Source organism: Gobius niger, assembly GCF_951799975.1.
Source record: "Gobius niger genome assembly, chromosome: 9".
Lineage (NCBI taxonomy): Eukaryota > Metazoa > Chordata > Actinopteri > Gobiiformes > Gobiidae > Gobius > Gobius niger.
In genome coordinates, this window is record NC_136860.1 from 4807495 (window position 1) to 4825552 (window position 18058).

Genomic DNA, 18058 nt, shown 5'->3' on the forward strand with positions numbered 1-18058 from the left:
ATGGTTTTCCGCTGTGACAATGCAAAACGCTGCGAGTTCACAAAAGTGAGTATTCTAAGCGAGATAATGCGTTTGCGGCCATAAAAAAAGAAATTGCTGTCGCTTCAAAACCATGAATGCTAGATGGCTGATTCTTTAGAATGTTATACAGGGTCCCACCCCGTACCAGAATCCAAGGTTTGGTCAAGTTTGATTACATACTTTTTCCACAAAGTCGGTTTCAAGTTTCTGAATGTTCATCAGTTTTCTTAGGTCTCACTTATGAAAACAACCCAAAATCATACTTCTTTTGACTGGGATGTTCATCCTTGACACTGACTCTGCATATGAGATGGTTTTCCGCTGTTACAATGCAAAAAGCTGTAAGTTCCTCAAAGTGAGTATTCTAAGCGAGAGAACGCGTTTGCGGCCATAAAAACAGAAGTTGCTGTTTCTCCAAAACCATGAATGCTACATGGCTGATTCTTTAGTATGTTATACAGGGTCCCACCCCGTACCAGAATCCAAGGTTTGGTCAAGTTTGATCACATACTTTTTCCACAAAGTCAGTTTCAAGTTTCTGAATAACCATCAGTTTTCTCAGGTCTCACTTATGAAAACAACCCAAAACCATACTTCTTTTGACTGGGATGTTCATCCCTGACACTGACTCTGCATATGAGATGGTTTTCCGCTGTGACAATGCAAAAAGCTGCGAGTTCCTAAAAGTAAGTATTCTAAGCGAGAGAACGCGTTTGCGGCCATAAAAAAAGAAATTGTTGTTTCTCCAAAACCATGAATGCTACATGGCTGATTCTTTAGTATGTTATACAGGGTCCCACCCCGTACCAGAATGCAAGGTTTGGTCAAGTTTGATCACATACTTTTTCCACAAAGTCGGTTTCAAGTTTCTGAATATTCATCAGTTTTCTTAGGTCTCACTTATGAAAACAACCCAAAACCATACTTCGTTTGACTGGGATGTTCATCCTTGACATTGACTCTGCATATGAGATGGTTTTCCGCTGTGACAATGCAAAAAGCTGCGAGTTCCTCAAAGTGATTGTTCTCATCGAGAGAATGCGTTTGCGGCCATAAAAACAGAAATTGCTGTTTCTCCAAAACCATGATTGCTAGATGGCTGATTCTTTAGTAAACATACTAAAGAATCAGGATCAGGGTTCCACCTTGTACCAGAATGCAAGGTTTGGTCAAGTTTGATCACATACTTTTTCCACAAAGTAGGTTTCAAGTTTCTGTATATTCATCAGTTTTCTTAGGTCTCACTTATGAAAACAACCCAAAACCATACTTCGTTTGACTGGGATGTTCATCCTTGACATTGACTCTGCATATGAGATGGTTTTCCGCTGTGACAATGCAAAAAGCTGCGAGTTCCTCAAAGTGAGTATTCTAAGCGAGAGAACGCGTTTGCGGCCATAAAAACAGAAGTTGCTGTTTCTCCAAAACCATGAATGCTACATGGCTGATTCTTTAGTATGTTATACAGGGTCCCACCCCGTACCAGAATCCAAGGTTTGGTCAAGTTTGATCACATACTTTTTCCACAAAGTCAGTTTCAAGTTTCTGAATAACCATCAGTTTTCTCAGGTCTCACTTATGAAAACAACCCAAAACCATACTTCTTTTGACTGGGATGTTCATCCCTGACACTGACTCTGCATATGAGATGGTTTTCCGCTGTGACAATGCAAAAAGCTGCGAGTTCCTAAAAGTAAGTATTCTAAGCGAGAGAACGCGTTTGCGGCCATAAAAAAAGAAATTGTTGTTTCTCCAAAACCATGAATGCTACATGGCTGATTCTTTAGTATGTTATACAGGGTCCCACCCCGTACCAGAATGCAAGGTTTGGTCAAGTTTGATCACATACTTTTTCCACAAAGTCGGTTTCAAGTTTCTGAATATTCATCAGTTTTCTTAGGTCTCACTTATGAAAACAACCCAAAACCATACTTCGTTTGACTGGGATGTTCATCCTTGACATTGACTCTGCATATGAGATGGTTTTCCGCTGTGACAATGCAAAAAGCTGCGAGTTCCTCAAAGTGATTGTTCTCATCGAGAGAATGCGTTTGCGGCCATAAAAACAGAAATTGCTGTTTCTCCAAAACCATGATTGCTAGATGGCTGATTCTTTAGTAAACATACTAAAGAATCAGGATCAGGGTTCTACCTTGTACCAGAATGCAAGGTTTGGTCAAGTTTGATCACATACTTTTTCCACAAAGTAGGTTTCAAGTTTCTGTATATTCATCAGTTTTCTTAGGTCTCACTTATGAAAACAACCCAAAACCATACTTCGTTTGACTGGGATGTTCATCCTTGACATTGACTCTGCATATGAGATGGTTTTCCGCTGTGACAATGCAAAAAGCTGCGAGTTCCTCAAAGTGATTGTTCTCATCGAGAGAATGCGTTTGCGGCCATAAAAAAAGAAATTGTTTTTTCTCCAAAACCATGGATGCTAAATGGCTGATTCTTTAGTATGTTTTACAGGGTTCCACCTCGTACCAGAATGCAAGGATTGGTCAAGTTTGATCACATACTTTTTCCACAAAGTAGGTTTCAAGTTTCTGTATATTCATCAGTTTTCTTAGGTCTCACTTATGAAAACAACCCAAAACCATACTTCGTTTGACTGGGATGTTCATCCTTGACATTGACTCTGCATATGAGATGGTTTTCCGCTGTGACAATGCAAAACGCTGCGAGTTCACAAAAGTGAGTATTCTAAGCGAGATAATGCGTTTGCGGCCATAAAAAAAGAAATTGCTGTCGCTTCAAAACCATGAATGCTAGATGGCTGATTCTTTAGAATGTTATACAGGGTCCCACCCCCGTACCAGAATCCAAGGTTTGGTCAAGTTTGATTACATACTTTTTCCACAAAGTCGGTTTCAAGTTTCTGAATGTTCATCAGTTTTCTTAGGTCTCACTTATGAAAACAACCCAAAATCATACTTCTTTTGACTGGGATGTTCATCCTTGACACTGACTCTGCATATGAGATGGTTTTCCGCTGTTACAATGCAAAAAGCTGTAAGTTCCTCAAAGTGAGTATTCTAAGCGAGAGAACGCGTTTGCGGTCATAAAAACAGAAGTTGCTGTTTCTCCAAAACCATGAATGCTACATGGCTGATTCTTTAGTATGTTATACAGGGTCCCACCCCGTACCAGAATCCAAGGTTTGGTCAAGTTTGATCACATACTTTTTCCACAAAGTCAGTTTCAAGTTTCTGAATAACCATCAGTTTTCTCAGGTCTCACTTATGAAAACAACCCAAAACCATACTTCTTTTGACTGGGATGTTCATCCCTGACACTGACTCTGCATATGATATGGTTTTCCGCTGTGACAATGCAAAAAGCTGCGAGTTCACAAAAGTGAGTATTCTAAGGGAGATAATGCGTTTGCGGCCATAAAAAAAAAGAAATGTCTGTTTCTCCAAAACCATTAATGCTAGATGGCTGATTCTTTACAATGTTATACAGGGCCCCACCTCGTACCAGAATGCAAGGTTTGGTCAAGTTTGATCACATACTTTTTCCACAAAGTCGGTTTCAAGTATCTGAATATTCATCAGTTTCCTTAGGTCTCACTTATGAAAACAACCCAAAACCATACTTCTTTTGACTGGGATGTTCATCCCTGACACTGACTCTGCATATGAGATGGTTTTCCGCTGTGACAATGCAAAAAGCTGCGAGTTCCTCAAAGTGAGTATTCTAAGCGAGAGAACGCGTTTGCGGCCATAAAAACAGAAATTGCTGTTTCTCCAAAACCATGAATGCTAGATGGCTGATTCTTTAGTATGTTATACAGGGTCCCACCCAGTACCAGAATGCAAGGTTTGGTCAAGTTTGATCACACACTTTTCCCACAAAGTCGGTTTCAAGTTTCTGTATATTCATCAGTTTTCTTATGTCTCACTTAAGAAAACAACCCAAAACCATACTTCTTTTGACTGGGATGTTCATCCCTGACACTGACTCTGCATATGAGATGGTTTTCCGCTGTGACAATGCAAAAAGCTGCGAGTTCCTAAAAGTGAGTATTCTAAGCGAGAGAACGCGTTTGCGGCCATAAAAACAGAAATTGCTGTTTCTCCAAAACCATGAATGCTAGATGGCTGATTCTTTAGTATGTTATACGGGGTCCCACCCAGTACCAGAATCCAAGGTTTGGTCAAGTTTGATCACATACTTTTTCCACAAAGTCAGTTTCAAGTTTCTGAATAACCATCAGTTTTCTCAGGTCTCACTTATGAAAACAACCCAAAACCATACTTCTTTTGACTGGGATGTTCATCCTTGACATTTACTCTGCATATGAGATGGTTTTCCGCTGTTAAAATGCAAAAACCTGCGAGTTCACAAAAGTGAGTATTCTAAGGGAGATAATGCGTTTGCGGCCATAAAAAAAAAGAAATGTCTGTTTCTCCAAAACCATGAATGCTAGATGGCTGATTCTTTAGTATGTTATACGGGGTCCCACCCAGTACCGGAATGCAAGGTTTGGTCAAGTTTGATCACATACTTTTTCCACAAAGTAGGTTTCAAGTTTCTGTATATTCATCAGTTTTCTTAGGTCTCACTTATGAAAACAACCCAAAACCATACTTCTTTTGACTGGGATGTTCATCCCTGACACTGACTCTGCATATGAGATGGTTTTCCGCTGTGACAATGCAAAAAGCTGCGAGTTCCTAAAAGTGAGTATTCTAAGCGAGAGAACGCGTTTGCGGCCATAAAAACAGAAATTTTGGTTTCTCCAAAACCATGGATGCTAAATGGCTGATTCTTTAGTATGTTATACAGGGTTCCACCTCGTACCAGAATGCAAGGTTTGGTCAAGTTTGATCACATACTTTTTCCACAAAGTCGGTTTCAAGTTTCTGAATGTTCATCAGTTTTCTTAGGTCTCACTTATGAAAACAACCCAAAATCATACTTCTTTTGACTGGGATGTTCATCCTTGACACTGACTCTGCATATGAGATGGTTTTCCGCTGTTACAATGCAAAAAGCTGTAAGTTCCTAAAAGTGAGTATTCTAAGCGAGATAATGCGTTTGCGGCCATAAAAAAAGAAATTGCTGTCGCTTCAAAACCATGAATGCTAGATGGCTGATTCTTTAGAATGTTATACAGGGTCCGACCCCGTACCAGAATCCAAGGTTTGGTCAAGTTTGATCACACACTTTTTCCACCAAGTCAGTTTCAAGTTTCTGAATAACCATCAGTTTTCTCAGGTCTCACTTATGAAAACAACCCAAAACCATACTTCTTTTGACTGGGATGTTCATCCCTGACACTGACTCTGCATATGAGATGGTTTTCCGCTGTGACAATGCAAAAAGCTGCGAGTTCCTCAAAGTGAGTATTCTAAGCGAGAGAACGCGTTTGCGGCCATAAAAACAGAAATTGCTGTTTCTCCAAAACCATGAATGCTAGATGGCTGATTCTTTAGTATGTTATACAGGGTCCCACCCAGTACCAGAATGCAAGGTTTGGTCAAGTTTGATCACACACTTTTTCCACAAAGTCGGTTTCAAGTTTCTGTATATTCATCAGTTTTCTTAGGTCTCACTTAAGAAAACAACCCAAAACCATACTTCTTTTGACTGGGATGTTCATCCCTGACACTGACTCTGCATATGAGATGGTTTTCCGCTGTGACAATGCAAAAAGCTGCGAGTTCCTAAAAGTGAGTATTCTAAGCGAGAGAACGCGTTTGCGGCCATAAAAACAGAAATTGCTGTTTCTCCAAAACCATGAATGCTAGATGGCTGATTCTTTAGTATGTTATACGGGGTCCCACCCAGTACCAGAATCCAAGGTTTGGTCAAGTTTGATCACATACTTTTTCCACAAAGTCAGTTTCAAGTTTCTGAATAACCATCAGTTTTCTTAGGTCTCACTTATGAAAACAACCCAAAACCATACTTCTTTTGACTGGGATGTTCATCCCTGACACTGACTCTGCATATGAGATGGTTTTCCGCTGTGACAATGCAAAAAGCTGCGAGTTCCTCAAAGTGAGTGTTCTCATCGAGAGAATGCGTTTGTGGCCATAAAAACAGAAATTGTTGTTTCTCCAAAACCATGAATGCTAGATGGCTGATTCGTTAGTATGTTATACAGGGTTCCACCTCGTACCAGAATGCAAGGTTTGGTCAAGTTTGATCACATACTTTTTTCCACAAAGTCGGTTTCAAGTTTCTGAATATTCATCAGTTTTCTTAGGTCTCACTTATGAAAACAACCCCAAAACCATACTTCTTTTGACTTGGATGTTCATCCTTGACATTGACTCTGCATATGAGATGGTTTTCCGCTGTGACAATGCAAAACGCTGCGAGTTCACAAAAGTGAGTATTCTAAGCGAGATAATGCGTTTGCGGCCATAAAAAAAGAAATTGCTGTCGCTTCAAAACCATGAATGCTAGATGGCTGATTCTTTAGAATGTTATACAGGGTCCCACCCCGTACCAGAATCCAAGGTTTGGTCAAGTTTGATTACATACTTTTTCCACAAAGTCGGTTTCAAGTTTCTGAATGTTCATCAGTTTTCTTAGGTCTCACTTATGAAAACAACCCAAAATCATACTTCTTTTGACTGGGATGTTCATCCTTGACACTGACTCTGCATATGAGATGGTTTTCCGCTGTTACAATGCAAAAAGCTGTAAGTTCCTCAAAGTGAGTATTCTAAGCGAGAGAACGCGTTTGCGGCCATAAAAACAGAAGTTGCTGTTTCTCCAAAACCATGAATGCTACATGGCTGATTCTTTAGTATGTTATACAGGGTCCCACCCCGTACCAGAATCCAAGGTTTGGTCAAGTTTGATCACATACTTTTTCCACAAAGTCAGTTTCAAGTTTCTGAATAACCATCAGTTTTCTCAGGTCTCACTTATGAAAACAACCCAAAACCATACTTCTTTTGACTGGGATGTTCATCCCTGACACTGACTCTGCATATGAGATGGTTTTCCGCTGTGACAATGCAAAAAGCTGCGAGTTCCTAAAAGTAAGTATTCTAAGCGAGAGAACGCGTTTGCGGCCATAAAAAAAGAAATTGTTGTTTCTCCAAAACCATGAATGCTACATGGCTGATTCTTTAGTATGTTATACAGGGTCCCACCCCGTACCAGAATGCAAGGTTTGGTCAAGTTTGATCACATACTTTTTCCACAAAGTCGGTTTCAAGTTTCTGAATATTCATCAGTTTTCTTAGGTCTCACTTATGAAAACAACCCAAAACCATACTTCGTTTGACTGGGATGTTCATCCTTGACATTGACTCTGCATATGAGATGGTTTTCCGCTGTGACAATGCAAAAAGCTGCGAGTTCCTCAAAGTGATTGTTCTCATCGAGAGAATGCGTTTGCGGCCATAAAAACAGAAATTGCTGTTTCTCCAAAACCATGATTGCTAGATGGCTGATTCTTTAGTAAACATACTAAAGAATCAGGATCAGGGTTCCACCTTGTACCAGAATGCAAGGTTTGGTCAAGTTTGATCACATACTTTTTCCACAAAGTAGGTTTCAAGTTTCTGTATATTCATCAGTTTTCTTAGGTCTCACTTATGAAAACAACCCAAAACCATACTTCGTTTGACTGGGATGTTCATCCTTGACATTGACTCTGCATATGAGATGGTTTTCCGCTGTGACAATGCAAAAAGCTGCGAGTTCCTCAAAGTGAGTATTCTAAGCGAGAGAACGCGTTTGCGGCCATAAAAACAGAAGTTGCTGTTTCTCCAAAACCATGAATGCTACATGGCTGATTCTTTAGTATGTTATACAGGGTCCCACCCCGTACCAGAATCCAAGGTTTGGTCAAGTTTGATCACATACTTTTTCCACAAAGTCAGTTTCAAGTTTCTGAATAACCATCAGTTTTCTCAGGTCTCACTTATGAAAACAACCCAAAACCATACTTCTTTTGACTGGGATGTTCATCCCTGACACTGACTCTGCATATGAGATGGTTTTCCGCTGTGACAATGCAAAAAGCTGCGAGTTCCTAAAAGTAAGTATTCTAAGCGAGAGAACGCGTTTGCGGCCATAAAAAAAGAAATTGTTGTTTCTCCAAAACCATGAATGCTACATGGCTGATTCTTTAGTATGTTATACAGGGTCCCACCCGTACCAGAATGCAAGGTTTGGTCAAGTTTGATCACATACTTTTTCCACAAGTCGGTTTCAAGTTTCTGAATATTCATCTCATTTCCTTAGGTCTCACTTATGAAAACAACCCAAAACCATACTTCGTTTCGACTGGGATGTTCATCCTTGACATCTGACTCTGCATATGAGATGGTTTTCCGCTGTGACAATGCAAAAAGCTGCGAGTTCCTCAAAGTGATTGTTCTCATCGAGAGAATGCGTTTGCGGCCATAAAAACAGAAATTGCTGTTCTCCAAAACCATGATTGCTAGATGGCTGATTCTTTAGTAAACATACTAAAGAATCAGGATCAGGTTCCACCTTGTACAGAATGCAAGGTTTGGTCAAGTTTGATCACATACTTTTTCCACAAAGTAGGTTTCAAGTTTCTGTATATTCATCAGTTTTCTTAGGTCTCACTTATGAAAACAACCCAAAACCATACTTCGTTTGACTGGGATGTTCATCCTTGACATTGACTCTGCATATGAGATGGTTTTCCGCTGTGACAATGCAAAAAGCTGCGAGTTCCTCAAAGTGATTGTTCTCATCGAGAGAATGCGTTTGCGGCCATAAAAAAAGAAATTGTTTTTTCTCCAAAACCATGGATGCTAAATGGCTGATTCTTTAGTATGTTTTACAGGGTTCCACCTCGTACCAGAATGCAAGGATTGGTCAAGTTGATCACATACTTTTTCCACAAAGTAGGTTTCAAGTCTTCTGTATATTCATCAGTTTTCTTAGGTCTCACTTATGAAAACAACCCAAAACCATACTTCGTTTGACTGGGATGTTTCATCCTTGACATTGACTCTGCATATGAGATGGTTTTCCGCTGTGACAATGCAAAACGCTGCGAGTTCACAAAAGTGAGTATTCTAAGCGAGATAATGCGTTTGCGGCCATAAAAAAAGAAATTGCTGTCGCTTCAAAACCATGAATTGCTAGATGGCTGATTCTTTAGAATGTTATACAGGGTCCCACCCCCGTACCAGAATCCAAGGTTTGGTCAAGTTTGATTACATACTTTTTCCACAAAGTCGGTTTCAAGTTTCTGAATGTTCATCAGTTTTCTTAGGTCTCACTTATGAAAACAACCCAAAATCATACTTCTTTTGACTGGGATGTTCATCCTTGACACTGACTCTGCATATGAGATGGTTTTCCGCTGTTACAATGCAAAAAGCTGTAAGTTCCTCAAAGTGAGTATTCTAGCGAGAGAACGCGTTTGCGGTCATAAAAACAGAAGTTGCTGTTTCTCCAAAACATGAATGCTACATGGCTGATTCTTTAGTATGTTATACAGGGTCCCACCCCGTACCAGAATCCAAGGTTTGGTCAAGTTTGATCACATACTTTTCCACAAAGTCAGTTTCAAGTTTCTGAATAACCATCAGTTTTCTCAGGTCTCACTTATGAAAACAACCCAAAACCATACTTCTTTTGACTGGGATGTTCATCCCTGACACTGACTCTGCATATGAGATGGTTTTCCGCTGTGACAATGCAAAAGCTGCGAGTTCCCTAAAAGTAAGTATTCTAAGCGAGAGAACGCGTTTGCGGCCGTAAAAAAAGAAATTGTTGTTTCTCCAAAACCATGAATGCTAGATGGCTGATTCTTTAGTATGTTATACAGGGTCCCACCCCGTACCAGAATGCAAGGTTTGGTCAAGTTTGATCACATACTTTTTCCACAAAGTCGGTTTCAAGTTTCTGAATATTCATCAGTTTTCTTAGGTCTCACTAATGAAAACGATCCAAAACCATACTTTTTTTCACTGGGATGTTCATCCTTGACACTGACTCTTTATATGAGATGGTTTTCCGCTCTGACAATGCAAAAAGCTGCGAGTTCCTCAAAGTGAGTATTCTAAGCGAGAGAACGCGTTTGCGGCCATAAAAACAGAAATTGCTGTTTCTCCAAAACCATGAATGTTAGATGGCTGATTCTTTAGTATGTTATACAGGGTCCCACCCAGTACCAGAATGCAAGGTTTGGTCAAGTTTGATCACACACTTTTTCCACAAAGTCGGTTTCAAGTTTCTGTATATTCATCAGTTTTCTTAGGTCTCACTTAAGAAAACAACCCAAAACCATACTTCTTTTGACTGGGATGTTCATCCTTGACACAATGACTCTGGATATGAGATGGTTTTCCGCTGTGACAATGCAAAAAGCTGCGAGTTCCTAAAAGTGAGTATTCTAAGCGAGATAATGCGTTTGCGGCCATAAAAAAAGAAATTGCTGTCGCTTCAAAACCATGAATGCTAGATGGCTGATTCTTTAGAATGTTATACAGGGTCCGACCCCGTACCAGAATCCAAGGTTTGGTCAAGTTTGATCACACACTTTTTCCACCAAGTCAGTTTCAAGTTTCTGAATAACCATCAGTTTTCTCAGGTCTCACTTATGAAAACAACCCAAAACCATACTTCTTTTGACTGGGATGTTCATCCCTGACACTGACTCTGCATATGAGATGGTTTTCCGCTGTGACAATGCAAAAAGCTGCGAGTTCCTCAAAGTGAGTATTCTAAGCGAGAGAACGCGTTTGCGGCCATAAAAACAGAAATTGCTGTTTCTCCAAAACCATGAATGCTAGATGGCTGATTCTTTAGTATGTTATACAGGGTCCCACCCAGTACCAGAATGCAAGGTTTGGTCAAGTTTGATCACACACTTTTTCCACAAAGTCGGTTTCAAGTTTCTGTATATTCATCAGTTTTCTTAGGTCTCACTTAAGAAAACAACCCAAAACCATACTTCTTTTGACTGGGATGTTCATCCTTGACACAATGACTCTGGATATGAGATGGTTTTCCGCTGTGACAATGCAAAAAGCTGCGAGTTCCTAAAAGTGAGTATTCTAAGCGAGATAATGCGTTTGCGGCCATAAAAAAAGAAATTGCTGTCGCTTCAAAACCATGAATGCTAGATGGCTGATTCTTTAGAATGTTATACAGGGTCCGACCCCGTACCAGAATCCAAGGTTTGGTCAAGTTTGATCACACACTTTTTCCACCAAGTCAGTTTCAAGTTTCTGAATAACCATCAGTTTTCTCAGGTCTCACTTATGAAAACAACCCAAAACCATACTTCTTTTGACTGGGATGTTCATCCCTGACACTGACTCTGCATATGAGATGGTTTTCCGCTGTGACAATGCAAAAAGCTGCGAGTTCCTCAAAGTGAGTATTCTAAGCGAGAGAACGCGTTTGCGGCCATAAAAACAGAAATTGCTGTTTCTCCAAAACCATGAATGCTAGATGGCTGATTCTTTAGTATGTTATACAGGGTCCCACCCAGTACCAGAATGCAAGGTTTGGTCAAGTTTGATCACACACTTTTTCCACAAAGTCGGTTTCAAGTTTCTGTATATTCATCAGTTTTCTTAGGTCTCACTTAAGAAAACAACCCAAAACCATACTTCTTTTGACTGGGATGTTCATCCCTGACACTGACTCTGCATATGAGATGGTTTTCCGCTGTGACAATGCAAAAAGCTGCGAGTTCCTAAAAGTGAGTATTCTAAGCGAGAGAACGCGTTTGCGGCCATAAAAACAGAAATTGCTGTTTCTCCAAAACCATGAATGCTAGATGGCTGATTCTTTAGTATGTTATACGGGGTCCCACCCAGTACCAGAATCCAAGGTTTGGTCAAGTTTGATCACATACTTTTTCCACAAAGTCAGTTTCAAGTTTCTGAATAACCATCAGTTTTCTTAGGTCTCACTTATGAAAACAACCCAAAACCATACTTCTTTTGACTGGGATGTTCATCCCTGACACTGACTCTGCATATGAGATGGTTTTCCGCTGTGACAATGCAAAAAGCTGCGAGTTCCTCAAAGTGAGTGTTCTCATCGAGAGAATGCGTTTGTGGCCATAAAAACAGAAATTGTTGTTTCTCCAAAACCATGAATGCTAGATGGCTGATTCGTTAGTATGTTATACAGGGTTCCACCTCGTACCAGAATGCAAGGTTTGGTCAAGTTTGATCACATACTTTTTTCCACAAAGTCGGTTTCAAGTTTCTGAATATTCATCAGTTTTCTTAGGTCTCACTTATGAAAACAACCCAAAACCATACTTCTTTTGACTTGGATGTTCATCCTTGACATTGACTCTGCATATGAGATGGTTTTCCGCTGTGACAATGCAAAACGCTGCGAGTTCACAAAAGTGAGTATTCTAAGCGAGATAATGCGTTTGCGGCCATAAAAAAAGAAATTGCTGTCGCTTCAAAACCATGAATGCTAGATGGCTGATTCTTTAGAATGTTATACAGGGTCCCACCCCGTACCAGAATCCAAGGTTTGGTCAAGTTTGATTACATACTTTTTCCACAAAGTCGGTTTCAAGTTTCTGAATGTTCATCAGTTTTCTTAGGTCTCACTTATGAAAACAACCCAAAATCATACTTCTTTTGACTGGGATGTTCATCTTTGACACTGACTCTGCATATGAGATGGTTTTCCGCTGTTACAATGCAAAAAGCTGTAAGTTCCTCAAAGTGAGTATTCTAAGCGAGAGAACGCGTTTGCGGCCATAAAAACAGAAGTTGCTGTTTCTCCAAAACCATGAATGCTACATGGCTGATTCTTTAGTATGTTATACAGGGTCCCACCCCGTACCAGAATCCAAGGTTTGGTCAAGTTTGATCACATACTTTTTCCACAAAGTCAGTTTCAAGTTTCTGAATAACCATCAGTTTTCTCAGGTCTCACTTATGAAAACAACCCAAAACCATACTTCTTTTGACTGGGATGTTCATCCCTGACACTGACTCTGCATATGAGATGGTTTTCCGCTGTGACAATGCAAAAAGCTGCGAGTTCCTAAAAGTAAGTATTCTAAGCGAGAGAACGCGTTTGCGGCCATAAAAAAAGAAATTGTTGTTTCTCCAAAACCATGAATGCTACATGGCTGATTCTTTAGTATGTTATACAGGGTCCCACCCCGTACCAGAATGCAAGGTTTGGTCAAGTTTGATCACATACTTTTTCCACAAAGTCGGTTTCAAGTTTCTGAATATTCATCAGTTTTCTTAGGTCTCACTTATGAAAACAACCCAAAACCATACTTCGTTTGACTGGGATGTTCATCCTTGACATTGACTCTGCATATGAGATGGTTTTCCGCTGTGACAATGCAAAAAGCTGCGAGTTCCTCAAAGTGATTGTTCTCATCGAGAGAATGCGTTTGCGGCCATAAAAACAGAAATTGCTGTTTCTCCAAAACCATGATTGCTAGATGGCTGATTCTTTAGTAAACATACTAAAGAATCAGGATCAGGGTTCCACCTTGTACCAGAATGCAAGGTTTGGTCAAGTTTGATCACATACTTTTTCCACAAAGTAGGTTTCAAGTTTCTGTATATTCATCAGTTTTCTTAGGTCTCACTTATGAAAACAACCCAAAACCATACTTCGTTTGACTGGGATGTTCATCCTTGACATTGACTCTGCATATGAGATGGTTTTCCGCTGTGACAATGCAAAAAGCTGCGAGTTCCTCAAAGTGATTGTTCTCATCGAGAGAATGCGTTTGCGGCCATAAAAAAAGAAATTGTTTTTTCTCCAAAACCATGGATGCTAAATGGCTGATTCTTTAGTATGTTTTACAGGGTTCCACCTCGTACCAGAATGCAAGGATTGGTCAAGTTTGATCACATACTTTTTCCACAAAGTAGGTTTCAAGTTTCTGTATATTCATCAGTTTTCTTAGGTCTCACTTATGAAAACAACCCAAAACCATACTTCGTTTGACTGGGATGTTCATCCTTGACATTGACTCTGCATATGAGATGGTTTTCCGCTGTGACAATGCAAAACGCTGCGAGTTCACAAAAGTGAGTATTCTAAGCGAGATAATGCGTTTGCGGCCATAAAAAAAGAAATTGCTGTCGCTTCAAAACCATGAATGCTAGATGGCTGATTCTTTAGAATGTTATACAGGGTCCCACCCCCGTACCAGAATCCAAGGTTTGGTCAAGTTTGATTACATACTTTTTCCACAAAGTCGGTTTCAAGTTTCTGAATGTTCATCAGTTTTCTTAGGTCTCACTTATGAAAACAACCCAAAATCATACTTCTTTTGACTGGGATGTTCATCCTTGACACTGACTCTGCATATGAGATGGTTTTCCGCTGTTACAATGCAAAAAGCTGTAAGTTCCTCAAAGTGAGTATTCTAAGCGAGAGAACGCGTTTGCGGCCATAAAAACAGAAGTTGCTGTTTCTCCAAAACCATGAATGCTACATGGCTGATTCTTTAGTATGTTATACAGGGTCCCACCCCGTACCAGAATCCAAGGTTTGGTCAAGTTTGATCACATACTTTTTCCACAAAGTCAGTTTCAAGTTTCTGAATAACCATCAGTTTTCTCAGGTCTCACTTATGAAAACAACCCAAAACCATACTTCTTTTGACTGGGATGTTCATCCCTGACACTGACTCTGCATATGAGATGGTTTTCCGCTGTGACAATGCAAAAAGCTGCGAGTTCACATACGTGAGTGTTCTCAGCGAGAGAACGCGTTTGCGGCCATAAAAACAGAAGTTGCTGTTTCTCCAAAACCATGAATGCTACATGGCTGATTCTTTAGTATGTTATACAGGGTCCCATCTCGTACCAGGTCCCAAGGTTTGGTCAAGTGTGATCACACACTTTTTCCACAAAGTCAGTTTCAAGTTTCTGAATAACCATCAGTTTTCTCAGGTCTCACTTATGAAAACAACCCAAAACCATACTTCTTTTGACTGGGATGTTCATCCCTGACACTGACTCTGCATATGATATGGTTCTCCGCTGTGACAATGCAAAAAGCTGCGAGTTCACAAAAGTGAGTATTCTAAGGGAGATAATGCGTTTGCGGCCATAAAAAAAAAGAAATGTCTGTTTCTCCAAAACCATTAATGCTAGATGGCTGATTCTTTACAATGTTATACAGGGCCCCACCTCGTACCGGAATGCAAGGTTTGGTCAAGTTTGATCACATACTTTTTCCACAAAGTCGGTTTCAAGTATCTGAATATTCATCAGTTTCCTTAGGTCTCACTTATGAAAACAACCCAAAACCATACTTCTTTTGACTGGGATGTTCATCCCTGACACTGACTCTGCATATGAGATGGTTTTCCGCTGTGACAATGCAAAAAGCTGCGAGTTCCTCAAAGTGAGTATTCTAAGCGAGAGAACGCGTTTGCGGCCATAAAAACAGAAATTGCTGTTTCTCCAAAACCATGAATGCTAGATGGCTGATTCTTTAGTATGTTATACAGGGTCCCACCCAGTACCAGAATGCAAGGTTTGGTCAAGTTTGATCACACACTTTTTCCACAAAGTCGGTTTCAAGTTTCTGTATATTCATCAGTTTTCTTATGTCTCACTTAAGAAAACAACCCAAAACCATACTTCTTTTGACTGGGATGTTCATCCCTGACACTGACTCTGCATATGAGATGGTTTTCCGCTGTGACAATGCAAAAAGCTGCGAGTTCCTAAAAGTGAGTATTCTAAGCGAGAGAACGCGTTTGCGGCCATAAAAACAGAAATTGCTGTTTCTCCAAAACCATGAATGCTAGATGGCTGATTCTTTAGTATGTTATACGGGGTCCCACCCAGTACCAGAATCCAAGGTTTGGTCAAGTTTGATCACATACTTTTTCCACAAAGTCAGTTTCAAGTTTCTGAATAACCATCAGTTTTCTCAGGTCTCACTTATGAAAACAACCCAAAACCATATTTCTTTTGACTGGGATGTTCATCCTTGACATTTACTCTGCATATGAGATGGTTTTCCGCTGTTAAAATGCAAAAACCTGCGAGTTCACAAAAGTGAGTATTGTAAGGGAGATAATGCGTTTGCGGCCATAAAAAAAAGAAATGTCTGTTTCTCCAAAACCATGAATGCTAGATGGCTGATTCTTTAGTATGTTATACGGGGTCCCACCCAGTACCGGAATGCAAGGTTTGGTCAAGTTTGATCACATACTTTTTCCACAAAGTCGGTTTCAAGTTTCTGAATATTCATCAGTTTTCTTAGGTCTCCCTAATGAAAACAACCCAAAACCATACTTCTTTTGACTGGGATGTTCATCCCTGACACTGACTCTGCATATGAGATGGTTTTCCGCTGTGACAATGCAAAAAGCTGCGAGTTCCTCAAAGTGAGTATTCTAAGCGAGAGAACGCGTTTGCGGCCATAAAAACAGAAATTTTGGTTTCTCCAAAACCATGGATGCTAAATGGCTGATTCTTTAGTATGTTATACAGGGTTCCACCTCGTACCAGAATGCAAGGTTTGGTCAAGTTTGATCAAATACTTTTTTCCACAAAGTCGGTTTCAAGTTTCTGAATATTCATCAGTTTTCTTAGGTCTCCCTAATGAAAACAACCCAAAACCATCCTTCTTTTGACTGGGATGTTCATCCTTGACATTGACTCTGCATATGATATGGTTTTCTGCTGTGACAATGCAACAATCTGCGAGTTCCTAAAAGTGAGTATTCTAAGCGAGAGAACGCGTTTGCGGCCATAAAAACAGAAATTGCTGTTTCTCCAAAACCATGAATGCTAGATGGCTGATTCTTTAGTATTAGTTAGGGACCCAAACTCTCAAAACTGGGTTGAACCTGACACCGTCTGATATATGTTTTATTTGTGTTTTTTCTGTTAACTTTGACCCTAAGGACCAATAATTGGAGGGTCTGCTCTGCTGGAAATATTGCGAGAAAAATTTGTGGCCATTTTAGTGCATGCACCCTGTATTTTTATCAGAAAAATGTGAAAAACGACTTTTTTCTCTCAAATCCTCAGTGGGTTGAGTAGGTTGTCAATAAATGCATTCCAGATACACAGAACACATGTGCTGAGAACATCCACTGAAAAAATCGCTCTAAAAACACATTTCTACACATTTTTGCATCAATTTAATCCAAAAACACGTGTTGTTTTCTCACTTTTTTTCCAATATTTTTATCTTTAATTCATTGGTAATCAACTATTCCACCCAGTTATGGCATCAGTCAATATGCCATTATTTTAAACAGACTGTAGACACATTCCACAGAAAAAATGATCAAAATCCAACCAAAATCATTGGATCTGTGATGTTTTAAAGACCAATAAGTGATCAACAGACTTAGAACCTCAGAACTGTCACAAGTCACTTTTGACACTGGTCCATATTTTGATTTAGGCCATTTCCAGCCCATTAGATAATGATTTACACCAATGTATTCGGTATCATTGGAAAGAAGACATTGTCATGTTTCATTTGAGCCCAAAGGTACTACTCTGTAACAATTGCCGTGGTAACCATGGCTCCTCAGACTCAAATGTGAGAACATGTTTTCAAAATGTTCACAAAAAAATGTTTTACTATGTTTAATGCTGTTTCTTCCAGGAACGTCACAGACACAAATCTCTGATACTGGGCAACTCTCTAGACTCCGAGGGTTCAGGAAATGTATAACATGTCAGGACTTTCTCAGCTTAAGGCCTCACTGTGAGCCATGAAGTAAAAGAATGTCCACCTCATATGAGCCTCTCCCATAGAAATAAGCCTATATCTGCCAGGTTGGAACAGCTGGTGGGACTTTCTGACCAGGACAGGCCCAACGTAACTTGAAATTGCATCTATGGAGAAGCACAGTTCTGTATTTTTACATAAAGCTGTTCATCTGTTTTTTATATTATGTAACTCTTTATCTATCCTTTACTATGCCATATACACAATATACGTCTGTTGATTTCACTCAAATATACATCCCTTTAAATCTGTAAAAAAAAATCCTCAAGAATCCAAGATAATTCCAACAGTGTGTCTTTGTAGACACCACATGGTTATGCCTAAAATACTACACATTTGTGATACA